Raw genomic sequence first — 20,035 nt, 5'->3', positions numbered from 1 at the left:
GCACCACTCAATCTGGGAGGGCTCTGGTCAACATCACTTATGTGTGGTGATGGACAAAATGCATTATTATTCCTTAACAATCGTTTCTAGATCTGTCTTCTTGATTCACTTAAACATATATTTTGCTGCACATTTTGTATTTCTCCTGTTGATGCAGAAGGCAATGATTCTTAATCCTGGCTGCACATTAGAGCTTGTAAGAAAAATGCAAATGTCCCGGCTCCATAGCCCAGACCAGTTCAATCAGAGTCTCTGGGAGTTAGGCCTGGGCATCAGTGTTTTTACATCTCCACAGGGGAACAAACACATAGGCTTCTGCATGGTGATAAGTGCAATTAAGGAAATAAAGGCAGGTTAACAGGAGAGGGAGGAATGGAGTGGTCTGTCTCCGAGGCCTGTGGGAGGCTGGCTTGCTCCCACTGAGGCCTTGTGGAAGGAAACAGCCACACAAAGTGTCCTGTCTGAGCCAGAGACAGACAGCAGAGAGTGGAGACCTGTCTGAGTCGAGCCAGCATCAGCGCTGGGAGATCTGCAAGCTGCTGCTGCCGCTACCACAGCCCAGACCACCCTGGTTCCTTCTTAGTGCAGCCTTGCTTAGTCAGCTCTTCATTCAATTTTGTGCAGTTTGGTGCAATATCTCAGCTTCCTTCCAATAAATCCCCCATTTCTGCTTAAGCTAGCAAGAGGAGGTTTCCACAGAAACCCGAAGAACTTCTATGAATACAACACGTCATTAAGTTTAAATTCATCTTTTTACACAGTCATGTTTGACAAACACAGAACTTCACATCAGGAGATTTGGGAAAATCTATTCCAGCCTCTGCCATTGAATATCTCAAGCATATTCCTTAACTTTTTCAGGGTCAAACAAAATATCTATCCCTTTTAACTCTAATTCTATAAATCTTTGAATCTGGGATCCTTCCTGAACATATTATACAATAGACACTGGAAGAGTAAGTGCCTAAAAGGCAGGGCCCTGTCTCCATGTGAGTGGAGGACACCCAGTAGGAGCTTATTTAGGGAACTCTTTTTCTTTCTTTCTTGCTAGCCCCTGTCACAGTTCATTAGCACTATCCTCCCCTTCCCTACTCCCTCCACTCCACAAGTTGGACAAAATGCTGTTAGTGTATCCAGATATAAACACTTTTAAACGGCAGTTTTTGGTGGTTCATGCCTATAATCCCAGCACTGTGAGAGGCTGAGGCAGGAGGATCAGTTTAGCCCAAAAATTCAAGACCAGCCTGGGCAACATAGCAAGACCCTATCTCTACAAAAAGCTAAAATTAGCTGGGTGTGGTGGTGTATGCCTGTAGTCCCAGCTACTTGGGAGGCTGAGGCGGGACGATCACTTGAGCCTAGGAGTTCAAGGCTGCAGTGACCTACAATCACACCACTGCACTCCAGCCTGGGTGACAGCGCAAGATCCCATCTTTGTCTCTCTCTTTTTTTTTTTTTTTTAGACAGAATCTCACTCTATCACCCAGGCTGATGTGCAATAGTGTGATCTTGGCTCACTGCAGCCTCATCTCCTGGGTTCAGGTGATTCTTGTGCCTCAGCCTCCTGAGTAGCTGGGATTACTGGCATGCACCACGGCGCCTGGCTAATTTTTGTATTTTTAGTAGAGACGGGGTTTCACCGTGTTGGCCAGGGTGGTCTTGAACTCCTGGCCTCAAATAATCCACCTCCCTCAGCCTCCCAAAGTGCTGGGATTACAGGTATGAGCCATTGTGCCCAGCCCCATCTGTTTTTAAAAAAGAGAAAAAAAAAATAGCAGTCTCAAAATAATAACTATCCCTGACCTCACTCATCACCCAAAATTAACAAAAATCTGATGTTTTATTTTTCTGTCTGACACACACACAGCCTAAGGTGCCATTGCAGTATTGGGCATGGGGTAAAGGGCAATGCTGCCATTGCCACACACATTTCCAGTATGGAGCCAGAGAGAGGTCAGCCTGGCTCCACTCCCAGGGGAGGAGAGAGAGGCATTGTGGAATTCAGGACATGGTGAGGGATTTATATTTTCCTTCACATCTGGCACTCAGGGATCATCGTCAAACACAGGCTGGCCATCTAAAACAGTTGTTGCAGTGTAGCTCACATGCTGTCCTCGGTGTAGATACATGTCTTCACTGCTTTTGTGAACCATATTCACACGCACCCTTCCAGAGCAGTATTATGTATGGAAATCTTTCAAAATCACCCAAAGTAACCTGACAAAGTCCAGAAGAAATTGAAAGTTTAGCCTTAGAAGCACCATTTTTAAGTTAGAAAACAGGGCCATTTAACAGTAGGTAATAGGAAACAGCCTTGTCAGTTGCAGTTTACTGATGTTAAAAGCATAACATTGAACACAGTCACTATTTTTTCTCAATATTCACTTTCCCCTCAAAAAACAAAATAAGTGTCTCTTTAAAACCAATCAAATACCACCATTTTTTTTAGCCAATGATCATCTCAATAAAAATTTTTTCTGAAGATTTAGTTAAACATGAAACTATCGTGAGATAATTTACCATAAAGGGGAATTATCAAATTGACTTACTCAAAGTTCTATATTTACTGAAGATAGCTCTAATTTTTATACCATTATTTTATATGCTTTTAAAACAATGGCTACCCTTTAAAATATTAAGATGCCATTAATTGTGAGTTTAGAGGTATTAAAATAGAAACATACTCATGTCATATCTTAGAGCTTATGGTGATAGTAAGTACAGGCTTATTGAATATCCATTCCTTTTTTTCAGAAATCATCATCTTTGTTCTCTCTTATCCTCGATGTCTCTTGCTCGCTCGCTCTCTTTCTCTCTTCTCTCTCTCTTTCCTTCTCTTTCTCTCTCTCTCTTTGGCAGCACTGCCTCATATGTTTTATATGTAAGGAGAATTTACTTATTTTTCTTAATTTTTTATTATTTTTTGAGAAGGAATCTTGCTCTTCTCGCCCAGGCTGGAGTGCAATGGCACAATCTCAGCTCACTGCAACCTCCGCCTCCTGGGTTCAAGAGATTCTCCTGCCTCAGCCTCCGAAGTAGCTGGGATTACAGGCATCCGCCACCATGCCCAGCTAATTTTTTGTATTTTTAGTAGAGACGGGGTTTCACCATGTTGACCAGGCTGGTCTCAAACTCCTGACCTCAGGTGATCCGCCTGCCTTGGCTTCCGAAAGTGTTGGGATTACAGGCATGAGCCAGGCCCAAGATCATAAAATTTAAAGATCCAGGACCTCAAATACTTCTTTGTTTGGTTCTGGTTTCCCAGAAGTATTTCTTTTTTAAAGAGTTTAATAAAATATATTTAAACAAACTATAGTTAATATAAATAAACCTGGATAGCAGAGGCTTAATGGTATCTGGAATTGCAGTGTGTATGTTCACAAGACATCAGGCAAAGAACCTTATGAGTTGGAATATGGAAGGCAGGCAGCATCCATTCTAGAATGCCAGAGAGATTGGACAGCTGCAACACAGCAATGGAAACTGAAATAAAAGAGATTTTCAAAAGAAAGAACAGATAATAGATAAGGCTTTGACACAGGGTACAAGCAGCGTCATCAGCCCATGGTTAATACAGTAAGTATTATAAAATGTAACTTTTTAATCTAATTAACAAAACCATTTGTACTCTCCCAGTCTAATCCACAATTATTAAATTACCCTAATTCAAAGCAGGTGAAACCCCAGGCACACAAACAGATGGCTAAGAGGCAATTTCAAGTTGAGTTGTCCCTGAATCCCATCTGAAACACATCATTAGCATTGCTCACCTTTTCTACATTTGTTTGAAACTTGGCTCTATTGTTACAAACAAAATGAACAGGAGGGGTGGGAGTGAAGAGAATAGCAACTTCCTTGGCCTTTCTTATTTTACCAATTAGGTAAATCTACTGGATATTGTAGTGAAACTGTTTTCTCATGTCTGGAAGGGTAAGGTGAGCGAGGCTGATGAAAAGGAGGTAGAAGGAACATAATCACCACTATGGCCATTCTGTTATCTGGATTCCTAACAAAATTCCTGAAAATGGAGGCCTCAGGAAAGGTTCCAGAGATTGGGGTGTTCCTGGAAGGCATGTGGATGGCCGGCAGGGCTGTGACCTACCCAGGCCCCTAGTCCCAGCAGCTGACCTGGCTTGATTCACTGCATAGTGCCTCTCTGAGCTCTGAAGGAACTGTACACGGCTCACATGAGCAAATAAGTGCCTTCTCCTTTTTTCTTCTTCCACTCTCACTTTAGGGGAGCATTTGCACCCTAAAGTATGGGGGCCATCTCAGTATATTTCATGTCAAATACATAAAGTGCTTACAGGGAGCAGCAGGACTGGCCCCCTTAGAATACAGTGTCCCCCTTCCCCTTAGATTAGTGCCTAAGTCCTCAATCTCTTCTCCACTCCACGGCCGACCTCCAGACCCTCCTACAACTCACAGGCCATCCTAAAAACCCTCTGACCTGGCCTGCCTTTCTCTTATTTCCCATGCCATTCATATTCCCTCTTCTTTCTCTCTCTGTCATACGTGCACACACACACACACACACCAACAACAACCCTCCACCTCTCCATTCTCCATGCTGCATGCTAGTCCACTTATCTTTCCAAAAGCAGCCATGATTTCATCTCTCCCCTGTTTCCTCACTGCTCATTGCTCATCTGATAGAGCTTAGCAAGTCACTCCTCCACAATAACCTGTCTTCCTGGTTTCATAAGCTGCTCATCTCATTCCAACTCATCCTCTCTCGCAGCCATAAGAAAGCCCAGTACTCCAAGGCCCTTCATACCTTCTGGTGCCCTCGCACTTGCTTGCTTCCCAGAATCACCCATCCCATAAGCAGCCTCCTTCATGTCTCAAATCAGCCATTTCACAGACCACATCCTCCATAAAAACTGTGCCGAATCCCCAGACAAAACTACACATCCCTTCTTCCACGTCTGTGCTTATTTCAAGTAGAGCACTTGTCTCACGTCCTATTCTACTCAGTACCTTCAGCACCCAGGACACTGCCAAGCCCATTACGGGTGTTTACACTTTGCTGAATCATTTCATTAATAAAATAATTTATGTGTAATTATTTCTCCTCAACCCCTCAAAAATCTCCTCCAGCACTGGTACCTTTAATGTAGTTGAAATTCAGCAAGCACAACTTTAATCGTTTTATTCAAGTTGGTGTTTTCTAGATTTGCCAGTCCCAAGAATGACCAGAGTATTTGTTAAAAATATAGATTCTTGGGCCCTGCAGTAGGCAGCCCCTGAATGAGACTTTACAAGGGGGCTGTGGGTATTTGCATTTGTAGCAAACAATATAGGTGGATTCTTATACTCACTTGACTTAGGGGACACTTTTGTCCCCTACTAAAATCTGAATACCTGTGGAAAGAAAGCAACATAGCAAACTTTAAAACTATTTATATTTCAATGTGAATTATTTGGTAAAATCTTTTTGCTAAAAGATTTTAACAGAGGGGCTCGGGGAAAAGGAAGCGAACACAGGATATATCCAGTTTTGATTTTTGCAAAAAGGTTTTTGGATATGAGGCCAGTTTATATCCAACCCCTTTGTAATAAAAATACTTACCTAGTAAAATGGTTTCAACAGGCAGACATCCCACTAACTCTATTACATCACTTGTCATTTTTAATAAGTAGCATCATCAATTCTTCTAGTGGTTAAATATTGATAATACAAAATATAGATTTAATTATGAAATTTCATTACTATATAAAAGTAAAGTCAAGGGGAATAAACTTTTTACACACGGGCCATTTTAAGAAAAATTATAATATTTGTAGTCCATTAAAAGAAGACATATTTTTAATCAGGAAATATAATATTGTAACTGTGCTTATGTGCATTTCTTTTTTCCTTATAATGAAAGAATTTCTTCTCTGTTTTGTTTTGTTTTGTTTTGTTTTTTCAGATGGAGTCTCACTCTGTCACCCAGACTGGAATGCAGTGGCATAATCTCGGCTCACTGCAACCTCTGCCTCCCAGGTTCAAGAGAGTCTCCTGCCTCAGCCTCCTGAGTAGCTGGGATTACAGGCATGTGCCACCATGCCCAGCTAATTTTTTGTATTTTTAGTAGCGACGGGGTTTCGCCATGTTGGCCAGGCTGGTCTCGAACTCCTGGACCTCAGGTGATCCGCTTGCCTCGACCTCCCAAAGTGCGGGATTACAGGCATAAGCCACCATGCCCAGCCAAGAATTTCTTATTTGGGTTAAAATTTCAAAAACTACTTAAGCGCAGGCATGGTATAGTCTAACCATAACGTTAGATTTTATAAAGGTTGTGACTAGGAGTATTCAAGCCTGATTTCCTTCCTTGACTGGCTTTCATTGCAAAATAACCACTTCATTACGAAAAACATTTTGTTTCATTATGCCTAGCAATGCATCCTTAATGATACATTGCAAAAGGGGCACACAGAAATCTGTTACACGGTGAAATATTCTTTAGTCAAATTCCTTTGGAGTACATTTATTTTTACCATCATTTCTTTTCTTGCAGCAGTCTAGCTGGTGTTTAAATGATTATCTCTAAGGTAGCTTGCCCCAGTCACACTGTGCTCTAAGTTGTTCCTCTCTCCTTCCATTTGAGCAGGGAAACACTAGATGGGAGAAAGCGCGGAAAGGGCTAGAAGGGATGTGGTAGAACACACCACTACGATATTGAGCTCACTCAGAATCAAACTTCCACATCTCCATTTGGACGCCCACCACACCCCATCAATAAGACCTGTCCATATCACAACACACTTGAAACCCACTCCCCTCCCATCTTCTCCATCTCAGTAAAGGGCACCAGGTGCTGAAGTTTAAAACCAAGAAGTCGCCCTTGATTCCTCTGTTTCTCAATCTTCAAATCAAATTCATCAGCAAGCCCTTTTCACGGACATGCAAAACCTATCCCCAATCTCATGTCGCTTTGACTCCCTGCCTCAGTCTCCAGGGCAGGTGTCCCGCAGCTCATAGGACTGCCCCCAGGGTTACCAGATAAAATACAGGACACCCTAGTACAATGGAATTTCACATATGTATAAATACTTCCCCAATTCAGACTTCTTTCCACCAAGCAGTGAATGTACATTTCCACCTGCTGCCCCTACGAGTTCAGGGTCACCAGGAGAGTCATCTCAGTCTGTACAAAAGAGATGGTTGACGCAATTCCTTGAGTATTTCATTGTATTTTAACCCTGTAATTTTTTAAATTTAGTAAAAAACCGGTTGGGTGCGGTGGCTCACGCCCGTAATCTCAACACTTTGGGAGGTCAAGGTGGGCAGATCACTTGAGGCCAGGAATTCAAGAGCAGCCTGACCAGCATGGTGAAACCCTGTCTCTACTAAAAAAAAAATATATATATGTATATGTGTGTGTATGTATATATATATATACGTATATATATATAAATTAGCCGGGCATGGAGGTGGGCGCCTGTAGGCCCAGCTACCTAGTAGGCTGAGGCAGGAGAATCGCTTGAACCCGGGAAGCGGAGGTTGCAGTGAGCCAAGACTGCGCCACTGCACTCCAGCCTGGGCGTCAGAGCGAGACTCTGTCTCAAAAAAAAAAAACAAACAAAATTAGTAAAAAGCCAAAAACCAAGGTGTTGATACAAAAACTACAAAAAGCAGAGGTGCCACAAACCTAATTAAACTGCAACAAGATGAAAATCACAAGGCAGGCTGAAAGCAGGGACTCTTCAGCTATAAGCAAAACAATTTTTGACTTAAGCTTATAGCCTTACTGGGAAGAAAATACATAAAATTAAAGAACAAAAGTGAAACCTGAATATATCTTAGAAATTATGTCTAACAACCCCAAAATTCATATGGAACCAAAAGAGAGCACAAATACCAAAGCAATCCTGTCCAGAAGGAGCAAAGCTAGAGGCATTACTTGACTTCAAATTATTCTGCAAGGATATAGTCACCAAAACAGCATGGTACTGGCATAAAAATAGATACACAGATCAATGGGACAGAATAGAGAACCCAGAAATAAAGCTATAAATCTACGGCCAACTGATCTTTGACAAAGTCAACAAAAACATACACTGGGAAAAGGATACCCTTTTCAATAAATGGTGCTACAAAAACTGGTTGCCATATGCGGAAGAATGAAACTGGACTCCATATCTCTTACCATATACAAAAATCAACTCAAGATGAATTAAAGACTTAAATGTATGACATGAAAGCATAAAAATACTAGAAGAAAATCTAGGGAAAACACTTCTGGACATTGGTCTAGGCAAAGAATTCATGACTAAGACCTCAAAAGCACAGGCAACAAAAACAAAAGTAGACAAATGAGACTTACTTAAACTAAAAAGCTTTGCACAGCAAAAGAAATACTCAACAGGAATGAACCGACAACCTGCAGAATGGGAGAAAGTATATGCAAACTATGCCTTTGACAGAGGACTAATATGCAGAATTTACAAGAAACTCAAACAACTCAAAAAAAAAAAAAAAAGACACACACACACACACAAACAACCCCATTAAAAAGTGGGCAAAGAACATGAATACATATTTTTCAAAAAAAATACATACAAATAGCCAGCAAGCATATGAAAAAAATCCTCAACATCACTAATCATTAACACCAATCATCAGAAAAATGCAAATTAAAACCACAATGAGACTTCATCTTACACCACTCAGAATGGCTATTATTCAAAAGTGGAAAAACAAGAAGTCAATAGATATTGGTGAGGTTGCAGACAAAAGGCAATGCTTATACACTATTGGTGGGAATACAAATTAGTACAACTACTGTGGAAAACAGTATGGAGATTTCCCAAATAATGAAAACTGGAACTACCATTGATGCAGCAATCTCACTGCTGGGTATCCACTCAAAAGAAAAGAAATCATTACATTAAAAAGAACAAGTGCTTGTATGTTTATTGGAGCACTATTCAGAATAGCAAAGATATGCAATCAACCTAAATGTCCATCAGCGGATGACTAGATAAAGAAAATGTGCTGAGGAGCCAATGGGGCGAATCTGCCATCTGTGGGATTATGACTGAACATGTCCAAGTCAGAATCCCACTCAGGCGGAACCTATGGCAGCGCCACAGAGCCTCCATGGGCCTTGTTGGCCCTGGATGGCTGGTCCCCACTGTCCCCACTAGAGGACTACTCTCCCCAATGCCAGGACTGGGGTCCAGTGCAGAGGGGCCCTCCTCCTGGGAAACAGGGTGCAGCTGGAAATGCAGTCGCCCCCTGGCCCATCACGTGGCACACATTCATGGGGAACCTGGATTCTGGGTCCTAGACCCACCTGCTTCTGGGTCAGGGTTTCCTACTTAGCAGAGCAGCAAATTCGCCATGATCTACTGAAAGCCCTTGACACTAGTGTTTGAAATAAAAATAAATGAAGAAATAAAAGTAAAGAAAATGTGGGGTGTGTGTGTGTATATATATATATATATATATACATACACAATGGAATACCATTCAGCCACAAAAAAGAATAAAATTATGTATTTTGCAGCCATAAAAAAGAATAAAATTATGTATTTTGCAGCAACATAGATGGAAGAGGAGGCCATTATCTTAAGTAAAACAATTTATAAAGTCAAATACTGCATGTTCTCACTTATAAGTGGGAGCTAAATAATCTGCACACATGGACACAGAATGTGGAATGACAGGCAATGGAGACTTTGGAGGGTAAGAGGATGGGAAAGGGGTGAGAGAGAAATTACTTAGTGGGTACAATGTGTGCTACTCAGATGATGGTTACACGAAAAGCCCAGACTTCACCACTCTGCAATATATCCATGTAACAAAACTGCACTTGCACCTCTTAATATTGTATAAGTAAAAAAGAAAGAAAATTATATCTAAAAAGGAATGTGCAATTATAAAAGGTTTAAACAGCCTTGGCACGGTGGCTCAGGCCTGGAATCCCAACACTTTGGGAGGCTGAGGTGGGCGGATCACCTGAGATTAGGAGTTCGAGACCAGCCTGGTCAACATGGTGAAACCCTGTCTCTACTAAAAATACAAAAATTAGCAGGTCGCGGTGGGGGGTGCCTGTAATCCCAGCTACTTGGGAGGCCACAGCAGGAGAATCACTCGAACCTGGGAGGTGGAGGTTGCAGTGAGTCGAGATTGCACCACTGCACTCCAGCCTGGGTGACACAGTGAGACTCTGTCTCAAATAAATAAATAAATAAATAAATAAATAAATAAATAAATGGTTTAAACAGCTTAGCTGTCTGGGAATTGATGCCCTTATCACCTTTAATTCTATTTTTAGCTTTCAAGCTTAGGAGGAAAAAACGGGTTGCCTGCAAATCATCCATGGTATGGCTAATGAGCAGTGTGACCTCAAGCAGCATATGCTAATCCTTCCCAGGATTTTATAATCCTCTTTATTCATTAGAACTGTTGGAGTTTCTAAGCAAGTAAAACTTGAAGTTTTGGTTTCAACCCTTACAATCTGCTAAGGTAATAAAATGTTTGCAATAGTAATTAAGCCCTTTCTCTTATTTACATATACATTTTTAAAAATTTGTATTTATTTATTTATTTAAACTACTTACTTATTTATGTGAAGCAGGGTCTCACTCTGTCACCCAGGCTGGAGTGCAGTGGCCCTATTACAGCTCACTGCAGCCTCGACCTCCCAGGCCCAAGCAATCCTCCCACCTCAGCCTCCCTAGCAGCTGGGACCACAGGCGTGCACCACCACGTCCTGTTAATTTTTTTATTTTTGTAGAAACAGGGTCTCCCTATGTTGCCTAGGCTGGTCTTGAACTCCTGGGCTCAAGCAATCCTTCCACGTGGGTCTCCCAAAGTCCTGGGATTACAGGCGTGAGCCACTATGCCCAACTAAGTTTGATTTTCCACCAAAAAAAAAGCACCTACAATGAAAGGTAAAGATCCTAACTGTGCTGACATCAGTTCTGGTAGATGTATGTGCCCACGTAACCACCTTCCAAAACCAGACACAGAGCTCCCTTGCCACCTCACAGGCCCATGGTGCTCCTTTCTAAGGCATCCCCTCTCATGACCCTGTTCCTGAACTTCACAGAAATGAAGTGCATATTCTTATCTGTTTGACTTATTTTATTGAAAATAATGTTTATCATAGAATACGTTATAGGTGAAAAAAAAAGTTTTTGAGATTCAATCAGTGTTGAATATATCAGTGTCTCATTTTTTTGGTTGAGTAGTACCCCATTTTATGAATATATCAAAATGTTTTGAACCACTCTTCTGATAATGAACATCTGAGATATTTCCAGGGTTGCATAATATTATGAATAAAGCTGCCACATATAGAACTGGACATGTCTTTTTGTGGACCTATGTTTTTCTTTCTCTTGGATTAATATCTAGAAGTGGAATTCCTTGGTCATGAGGTAGATGTATGTAGATTTTCTAAGAAATGACCAAAGGGTTTCCTGCAAGTGGCTATACCTGTTTATACTCGTCTCCCTGATCCTTGCCAGCATTTGGTCAGTCTGTTTTGTAAGGGATGGCAATGGCTCACTGAGCAAGCATTCATGATCCAGGAAGAGGAAAAATCATTCTCAATAGGACAGGGTTATTAAGGACAGGGCTCTCAGCTTACAGGAGGGCTGCTCCTTCTTCCTTCATCTGGAGGCTTACACCTCAGCTCAACTGTTGTTCAACTGGGGTACATTTCATTTATTTCTCTCTCTCTCTCTCTTTTTTTTTTTCTTTTTCTTTTTTTTGGTAGAGACTGGGTCTTGCTACGTTGCCCAAGCTGATCTCAAATTCTTGACCTTGGCCAGGCGTGATGGCTCACGCCTGTAATCCCAGTACTTTGGGAGGCCGAGACAGGTGGATTACCTGAGGTGAGGAGTTCAAGACTAGCCTGGGCAACATGGTGAAACTCTGTCTCTACTAAAAATACAAAAATTAGCTGGGCGTGGTGGTGGGCACATGTAATCCCAGCTACTTGGGAGGCTGAAGGTGAATCACTTGAAGCCAGGAGGTGGAAGTTGCAGTGAACCGAAATCACGCCATTGCTGGGTGTGATTTCACTCCAGTCTGGGCAACAGATTGAAACTCTGTCAAAAACAAAACAAAACAAAACAAAAAAAACAAATTCTTGGCCTCAAGCAATCCTCCCACCTCAGCCTCCCAAAGTACTGGTATTACAGGCATGAGCCACTGTGCCTGGCCCACTTATTTTCTTTTTTATCAAAGCATGTTCATATACTCTTTCACAACCAACCCCGATTAAATCCTGATCAGAAATTCTAACAGATGGCAAAAGATGGCTCAGAAATGGAGTAATTTGCCCAGAGTTTACAGGGCGACCTCACCATCCCAGCCCTCTGACTTAACAGGTGCTGCATATCTGCACATATCAGATGAACTACTGTATGGAAAAAGAAAAGCAACAACACAAAACTACTGAATGCTGTGAGTTATGTAGAACTATGCTGCACTTGGTGGTTTCTGACTACATGCTCCTTTCTCACTATGGGCTTCTTTCGAGAAGTCAAGATGAATGGGCAACCTCTGGGACTGCCAGAGGTGTGTCCCAGGAACAGAGGAGTGGGCTCTTTGCATGGGAGACACTCCAGGCCTAATGGGAAGTCCCTGGAGCAAGGGACTTCATGCACTCACATGATGCATATGACACAGACAAGGCAACGCTGTTTTGGTGAGTGAGGCTCTCCCAACAGATGGGAGAGGAGTGAGGCTCTCCCTGCTCCCCTGCCCATCCCATAGGCCTCTTAAGTGTTTGGGGGTGACTAGGAAAAGAAAGGACTCCAACCCTGGGAAACTATCCATCCTCTTAACTGGGACATTTGTGGTTCCCTTTTCCCCAGATGACCTTGCGGTAGCTTTTCTAGCTGGGTAGCTAGCAATTCTGGACACATCTCAGCACTCCAGGACATCTGACATTCAGGTGGGAACTGACTGGATATTAACTGGGCCACCTTAATTCACTGACCACCATGTTTTCTTTTGTCTTTTTTTCTTTCCTTCTTTCTTTTTTTTGAGACGGAGTTTCACTCTTGTTGCCCAGGCTGGAGTGCAATGGCACTATCGGCTCACTGCAATCTCCACCTCCCGGGTTCAAGTAATTCTCCTGCTCAGCCTCCGGAGTAGCTGGAATCACAGGTGCCTGCCACCACGCCTGGCTAATTTTTTGCATTTTTAGTAGAGATGTGGTTTCACCATGTTGGCCAGGCTGGCCTTGAACTCCTGACCTCAGGTGATCCGCCTGCCTCAGCCTCCCAAAGTGCTGGGATGACAGGCACGAGCCACCACACCCAGCCAGGTCACCATGTTTTCTAAAATAGCCGAAAGATTCCCACATAGCTGAATCTAGTAAAATGATTCTCATCCTTGGTACACAAGCAGAATCACCTGGGGAACTCTAAAAAATACTGATGCTTAGGCCCCCACCATTCCCATTTCATTGGTTAGGGAACAGCTTGGGCATGGGGAGGTTTAAACGCTCCCCATTGATTCTAATGAGCAGCCAGGGTTGAGAATCACTAGCCACACTCTACACTACAACCTTACCTGCTTTCACAATAGCAAAGACTTGGAACCAACCCAAATGTCCAACAATGATAGACTGGATTAAGAAAATGTGGCACATATACACCATGGAATACTATGCAGCCATAAAAAATGATGAGTTCATATCCTTTGTAGGGACATGGATGAAATTGGAAACCATCATTCTCAGTAAACTATCGCAAGAACAAAAAACCAAACACCGCATATTCTCACTCATAGGTGGGAATTGAACAATGAGATCACATGGACACAGGAAGGGGAATATCATACTCTGGGGACTGTGGTGGGGAGGGGAGAGGGGGGAGGGATAGCATTGGGAGATATACCTAATGCTAGATGACGAGTTAGTGGGTGCAGCGCACCAGCATGGCACATGTATACATATGTAACTAACCTGCACAATGTGCACATGTACCCTAAAACTTAAAGTATAATAAAATAAATAAATAAATAAATAAATAAATAAATAAAAAGAAAAAGGGTAAAATGCGCAGTCTAATAATGTAGGGAACCTTGCCAAACCCTGAGCTCCACCTTAGAATTGAAATCATAGCAATGGAAACCATTTATGTTTATCTTTTTTTTTTTCTTTTTTGAGATGGAGTCTCGCTCTGTTACAAGGCTGGAGAGCAGTGGCGCAATCTCGGCTCACTGCAAACTCCACCTCCCGGGCTCAAGCAATTCTCCTGCCTCAGCCTCCCGAGTAGCTGGGATTACAGGCATGAGCCACCGCACCTAGCCATTTCTTTATCTTTTATAGGTGCATGATCTGCAGGGTAACACATACAGAAATTATCTTGTGTGGCATCATAATTCCATGCCCTATTAAAGAGTGGGGACTGGAATTTATCCACCTCCAACCTAACCCCATATGTGAACTCAGAACAGAAAAAATGCTCAGAAAAAAGGGTGGTCTGTGATTGACAAATAGAACCCAGGATTGTAAATACATTTGCTGGTGTTCAGTAAAGTTTAGTAAAGTTGAATTTCATATCATATTTCATATCATATTCTAAGAAATTTATTTTCATTCCATCAACCCGACAGCCAAATAATTGAGTTACTTACTCCTGAATTTGGTTACACTATAGCCATAAAGAAAATGTTGGTATTTACAAAGTATTAGCTTCAGGGTATATTTTATTTAAAAAATTGTTCATCGTACTTATTTCAGATTTATCTATTAAAGTCCTGCTATTTTTTTTTTAATTTCAGGAGTCATTCTACCTCATTGTTTATCAACTTTCAGAGAACACATTTTTTACAAGTGATAAAGTAACTCTACTTTATGTTTGAAACTCCAAGCTCTATATAAATGATAAAACACTTTTTTTTTTGAGACTCTGTCTTACTCTGTTGTAATGGCACAATCACAGCCCAGTGCAGCTGCAACCTCCGAGGCTCAAGCGGATCCTCCCATCTCAGCCTCCCAAGTAGCTAGCTGGGACTACAGGGCCATGCCACCATGCCTGACTAATTTCTTTTTATTTTCTGTAAAGATAGGGTCTCTCTATGTTGCCCAGGCTGGTGTCAAACTCCTGGGCTCAAGTAATCCTCCTACCTTGGCCTCCCATAGTGCTGGGATTACAGGTGTGAGCTACCATGCCTAGCCTGGATAAAACACTTTAAATTCTACATTTAGAATAATAGCCAGGTTAATCATACATAGGTAACAAGTTACTTTCAAAAGGAAGGTCTCAATAAAACTTAATTATTCAGATTAGATTATCAACATAGAAACAGAAAGAGCTTACAGTGAAAAATATCCTTCCAGGAAATGATTTATCCCTGATCTTAAAGGGAAAACTTAGAAAAGTAGCAAATTTTCAACCTATTCAGCTCATGAAAAGTTGGTAATCAAAAACACTCAAGTAGTTTTTTAGTCTCTTGTTGAAGTTTATTTCATCTTTGTCTACTTTCCCTCACAGGGCATGATATAGAAGCCTTAATATTTTCATTGTTCCCTACTGGAATCTCTCTGTTCTTTTGAATACTTTAAATAAACACCTCCACATCCCCCTCCCCCTCCCTCTCCCCACGGTCTCCCTCTCCCTCTCTTTCCACGGTCTCCCTCTGATGCCGAGCCAAAGCTGGACTGTACTGCTGCCATCTCGGCTCACTGCAACCTCCCTGCCTGATTCTCCTGCCTCAGCCTGCCGAGTGCCTGCCATTGCAGGCGTGCGCTGCCAAGCCTGACTGGTTTTCGTATTTTTTTGGTGGAGACAGGGTTTTGCTGTGTTGGCCGGGCTGGTCTCCAGCTCCTAACCGCGAGTGATCCGCCAGCCTCAGCCTCCCGAGGTGCCGGGATTGCAGACAGAGTCTGGTTCACTCAGTGCTCAATGGTGCCCAGGCTGGAGTGCAGTGGCGTGATCTCGGCTCGCTACAACCTCCACCTCCCAGCCGCCTGCCTTGGCCTCCCAAAGTGCCGAGATTGCAGCCTCTGCATGGCCGCCACCCCGTCTGGGAAGTGAGGAGCATCTCTGCCTGGCCGCCCATCGTCTGGGACGTGAGGAGCCCCTCTGCCTGGCTGCCCAGTCTGGAAAGTGAGGAGCGTCTCTGCCCGGCCGCCATCCCATCTAGGAAGTGAGGAGTGCCTCTTCCCGGCCGCCATCCCATCTAGGAAGTGAGGAGTGTCTCTGCCCGGCCGCCCATCGTCTGAGATGTGGGGAGCGCCTCTGCCCCGCCGCCCTGTCTGGGATGTGAGGAGCGCCTCTACCCGGCCACGACCCCATCCGGGAGGTGAGGAGCGTCTCTGCCCGGCCGCCCCGTCTGAGAAGTGAGGAGACCCTCCGCCCGGCAACCACCCGCCTGAGAAATGAGGAGCCCCTCCGCCCGGCAGCCACCCCGTCTGGGAAGTGAGGAGCGTCTCCGCCCGGCAGCCACCCCGTCCTGGAGGGAGGTGGGGGTCAGCCCCCGCCAGGCCAGCCGCCCTGTCCGGGAGGGAGGTGGGGGGGTCAGCCCCCCGCCCGGCCAGCCGCCCCATCCGGGAGGTGAGGGGCGCCTCTGCCCAGCCGCCCCTACTGGAAAGTGAGGAGCACCTCTGCCCGGCCAGCTGCCCCGTCCGGGAGGGAGGTGGGGGGGTCAGCCCCCTGCCCGGCCAGCCGCCCCGTCTGGGAGGGAAGTGGGGGGGTCAGCCCCCCGCCCGGCCAGCCGCCCTGTCCGGGAGGTGAGGGGCGCCTCTGCCCGGCGGCCCCTACTGGGAAGTGAGGAGCCCCTCTGCCCGGCCAGCCGCCCCGTCTGGGAGGGAGGTGGGGGGGTCAGCCCCCTGCCCGGCCAGCCGCCCCGTCCGGGGGGGAGGTGGGGGGATCAGCCCCCCGCCCGGCCAGGCGCCCCGTCCGGGAGGGAGGTGGGGGGGGGTCAGCCCCCCGCCCGGCCAGCTGCCCTGTCTGGGAGGTGAGGGGCGCCTCTGCCCGGCCGCCCCTACTGGGAAGTGAGGAGCCCCTCTGCCCGGCCACCACCCCGTCTGGGAGGTGTACCCAACAACTCATTGAGAACGGGCCATGATGACAATGGCGGTTTTGTGGAATAGAAAGGGGGGAAAGGTGGGGAAAAGATTGAGAAATCGGATGGTTGCCGTGTCTGTGTAGAAAGAGGTAGACATGAGAGACTTTTCATTTTGCTCTGTACTAAGAAAAATTCTTATCCTGTTGATCTATGACCTTACCCCCAACCCTGTGCTCTCTGAAACATGTGCTGTGTCCGCTCAGGGTTAAATGGATTAAGGGCGGTGCAAGATGTGCTTTGTTAAACAGATGCTTGAAGGCAGCATGCTCGTTAAGAGTCATCACCACTCCCTAATCTCAAGTACCCAGGGACACAAACACTGCGGAAGGCCGCAGGGTCCTCTGCCTAGGAAAACCAGAGACCTTTGTTCACTTGTTTATCTGCTGACCTTCGCTCCACTATTGTCCTATGACCCTGCCAAATCCCCCTCTGCGAGAAACACCCAAGAATTATCAATAAAAATAAAAAAAAAATTAAAAAAATAAAAAAATAAAAAAAATAAACACCTCAAAGAAGAGCTGCTCACCATGAAGACAACTTCCCATTCAAGAAAGTACAAGGCCCAGCACGGTGGCTCACGCCTGTAATCCCAGCACTTTGGGAGGCTGAGGTGGGCGAATCACTTGAGGTGAGGAGTTCGAGACCAGCCTGGCCAACATGGTGAAATCCCATCTCTACCAAATATATAAAAATTAGCTGGGCGTAGGCCGGGCGCAGTGGCTCACGCATGTAATCCCAGCACTGTGGGAGGCTGAAGTGGGCGGATCGCGAAGTCAGGAGTTCGAGACCAGCCTGGCCAATATGGTGAAACCCTGTCTGTACTAAAAAATACAAAATTAGCTGGGTGTGGTGGCACACACCTGTAGTCCCAGCTACTCAGGAGGCTGAGGCAGGAGAATCACTGGAACCCAAGAGGCGGAGGTTGCAGTGAGTGGAGATTGCACTGCTGCACTCCAGCCTGGGCAACAAAGAGAGACTCTGTCTCCAAAAAAAAAAAGCCTCATGCTAGATGAGAATGGGCACTGTTGATCATTGTGTCCAAAAATAGTTAATGTGGCTAAATTGAGATAGGTTATGCTTCCATCACAGTATGCATATTGCAGTGGTGACAATGAGACCTGTAACATTTTGCCATGCTTATGAGTAAAATATGTAGGAGAAAAATGTTGACTTTCAAAATAACATTTAAGTAATAAGGAATTTTCAGCTCTTATCTCATAGGACTACTGTTGTTGTTTTTTTTGTATGCTATATATTGATTGAAACATTGTAATGTGGTACATGACTGTGTCTTGGATCAGGTGTCAAAATATAAGTGTACTTTGTACAATTCAACTTCTAGAAAAAAAAAATTAGCTGGGCGTTGTGGAGCGCACCTGTAATTCCAGCTACTCAGGAGGCTGAGGCAGGAGAATTGCTTGAACCTGGGAGGCGGAAGTTGCAGTGAGCTGAATTCACGCCACTGCACTCCAGCCTGGGCTACAGAGTGAAATTCCGTCTCAAAAAAAAAAAAAAAAGAAAGAAAGAAAGTACACTGTTACGGCCAGGCGCAATGGCTCACGCCTATCATCCCAGCACTTTGGGAGGCAAAAATGGGCGGATCACCTGAGGTCGGGAGTTCGAGACCAGCCTGACCAACATGTAGAAACCCTGTCTCTACTAAAAATACAAAATTAGCCGAGCAGTGGTGGCACATGCCTGCAATCCCAGCTACTCGGGAGGCTGAGGTGGGAGAATTGCTTGAATCCAGGAGACGGAGGTTGCGGTAAGCCAAGATCGCACCATTGCAGCCCAGTCTGGGCAATAAGAGTGAAACTCGTCTCAAAAAAAAAAGAAAGTACAGATATGTTTTTTAGAATGATGATACATCATCACTGACCCACTTGGTTTCTGCAACCAGATCCTTTCCCGTGTCTGTGCAGTCATGACTCCATTGCTGCCCTGAGGTGGTATATTAACCCAAATCACAGTCTGAAAGTCATTTTTGATTTAGGTTCTTCCCTATTTATCTTTGGTTGAGCCAGGAAATGCAACTTGATAATGACTCAGCACAAGCTATTCAGCTGGGAGCCGGTTCCTAGCCACATCCAGCTCCGCGTTGGAAATATCTGAAGTGGTCAGTCTAGGATAGAGCAGTGCTGCTGTAGCTTCCAGGTAGGGTTTCCTGAAGTGTATGCCCAATGCTCTTTCTGAATCAGCACTGAAAATATTCATGCAGGACCTCCCCCGGCCCTACCTGACCCCACAGAGCAAGAGCAATACATTCCTCTGCCTGTCACCAGGCCCTAGGCTGCCAGGTTTGGGGGATACTAAGTCCAGGGAAACCACCAGAAGTAGTTCCAGGGAGGCCACAGGTGTGCAAAAGAAGGATCCCATGCATGAGCCCAAGAAGGAGTCCAAAGCCTGGCCTTGAGATGAAATAGTTCAATTAAACAGTTCCTTTCATATTAAAGTCAATGTAAAAATACCATCACTTACACTGACTTCATCAGACAAGAGAACACTGGGGTTTTGCTTAAAGAATCATCTGACAGCCTCAGTAATGAAAGGAGGTGGAGGAATTCTATCAATTTTCCTGTTTTAAAGGACGAGGTGAAGTCTTACCCATTTTGTAACTGCTATTCTAATCGGAGAACTATTCAGAAGTGGAAACATCTATTCATAAAGTATTATGGGGTGAAGGAGAGGGAAAAAAAGCATTATGAACATCATATGAGACACACGGCCACGAAGTGCCCAAGTGCTGAGCAAAAGCACTGGCAGTATGGTTTACATCACTTCCCAATAAACCAGTTTTGCTCAGGCATCATAGAGGCACTGCTGCAAATGCCACCAAGAAACCAGAACAGGAAAGGGGCTATGTGGCTCACTCAATCCACATCTTCTTTGCCAATTATCCTTCTTTTTGTTGTTAGTAAACTCTCAACTAGAACCTTAATAACTTTTCAATGTCTAAGATTTTGTGGCAGCATTTTAAGATAAAGAGTTAGGAGAATATAAGATTTC

The 20,035-nt window shown here is 44.3% G+C and overlaps 1 protein-coding gene and 1 non-coding gene across 4 annotated transcripts in view; one reads left to right on the top strand and one right to left on the bottom strand.

Moving 5' to 3' along the window:
* LYN (LYN proto-oncogene, Src family tyrosine kinase) overlaps nucleotides 1-20,035 on the bottom strand; it is a 137,648-nt gene that overhangs the window by 93,917 nt on the left and 23,696 nt on the right. The gene's annotated exons all lie outside the window — the stretch shown is intronic.
* Nucleotides 18,026-18,158, top strand: LOC117981595 (small nucleolar RNA SNORA1). Its single transcript, XR_004673183.1, has one exon. It is a non-coding gene; the product is annotated as a small nucleolar RNA SNORA1 (small nucleolar RNA).

This window comes from Pan paniscus, chromosome 7 (genome assembly GCF_029289425.2).
Source record: "Pan paniscus chromosome 7, NHGRI_mPanPan1-v2.0_pri, whole genome shotgun sequence".
Lineage (NCBI taxonomy): Eukaryota > Metazoa > Chordata > Mammalia > Primates > Hominidae > Pan > Pan paniscus.
Note: the sequence above shows the minus strand (reverse complement) of the source record. Positions and strands in the feature narration are given on the sequence as shown.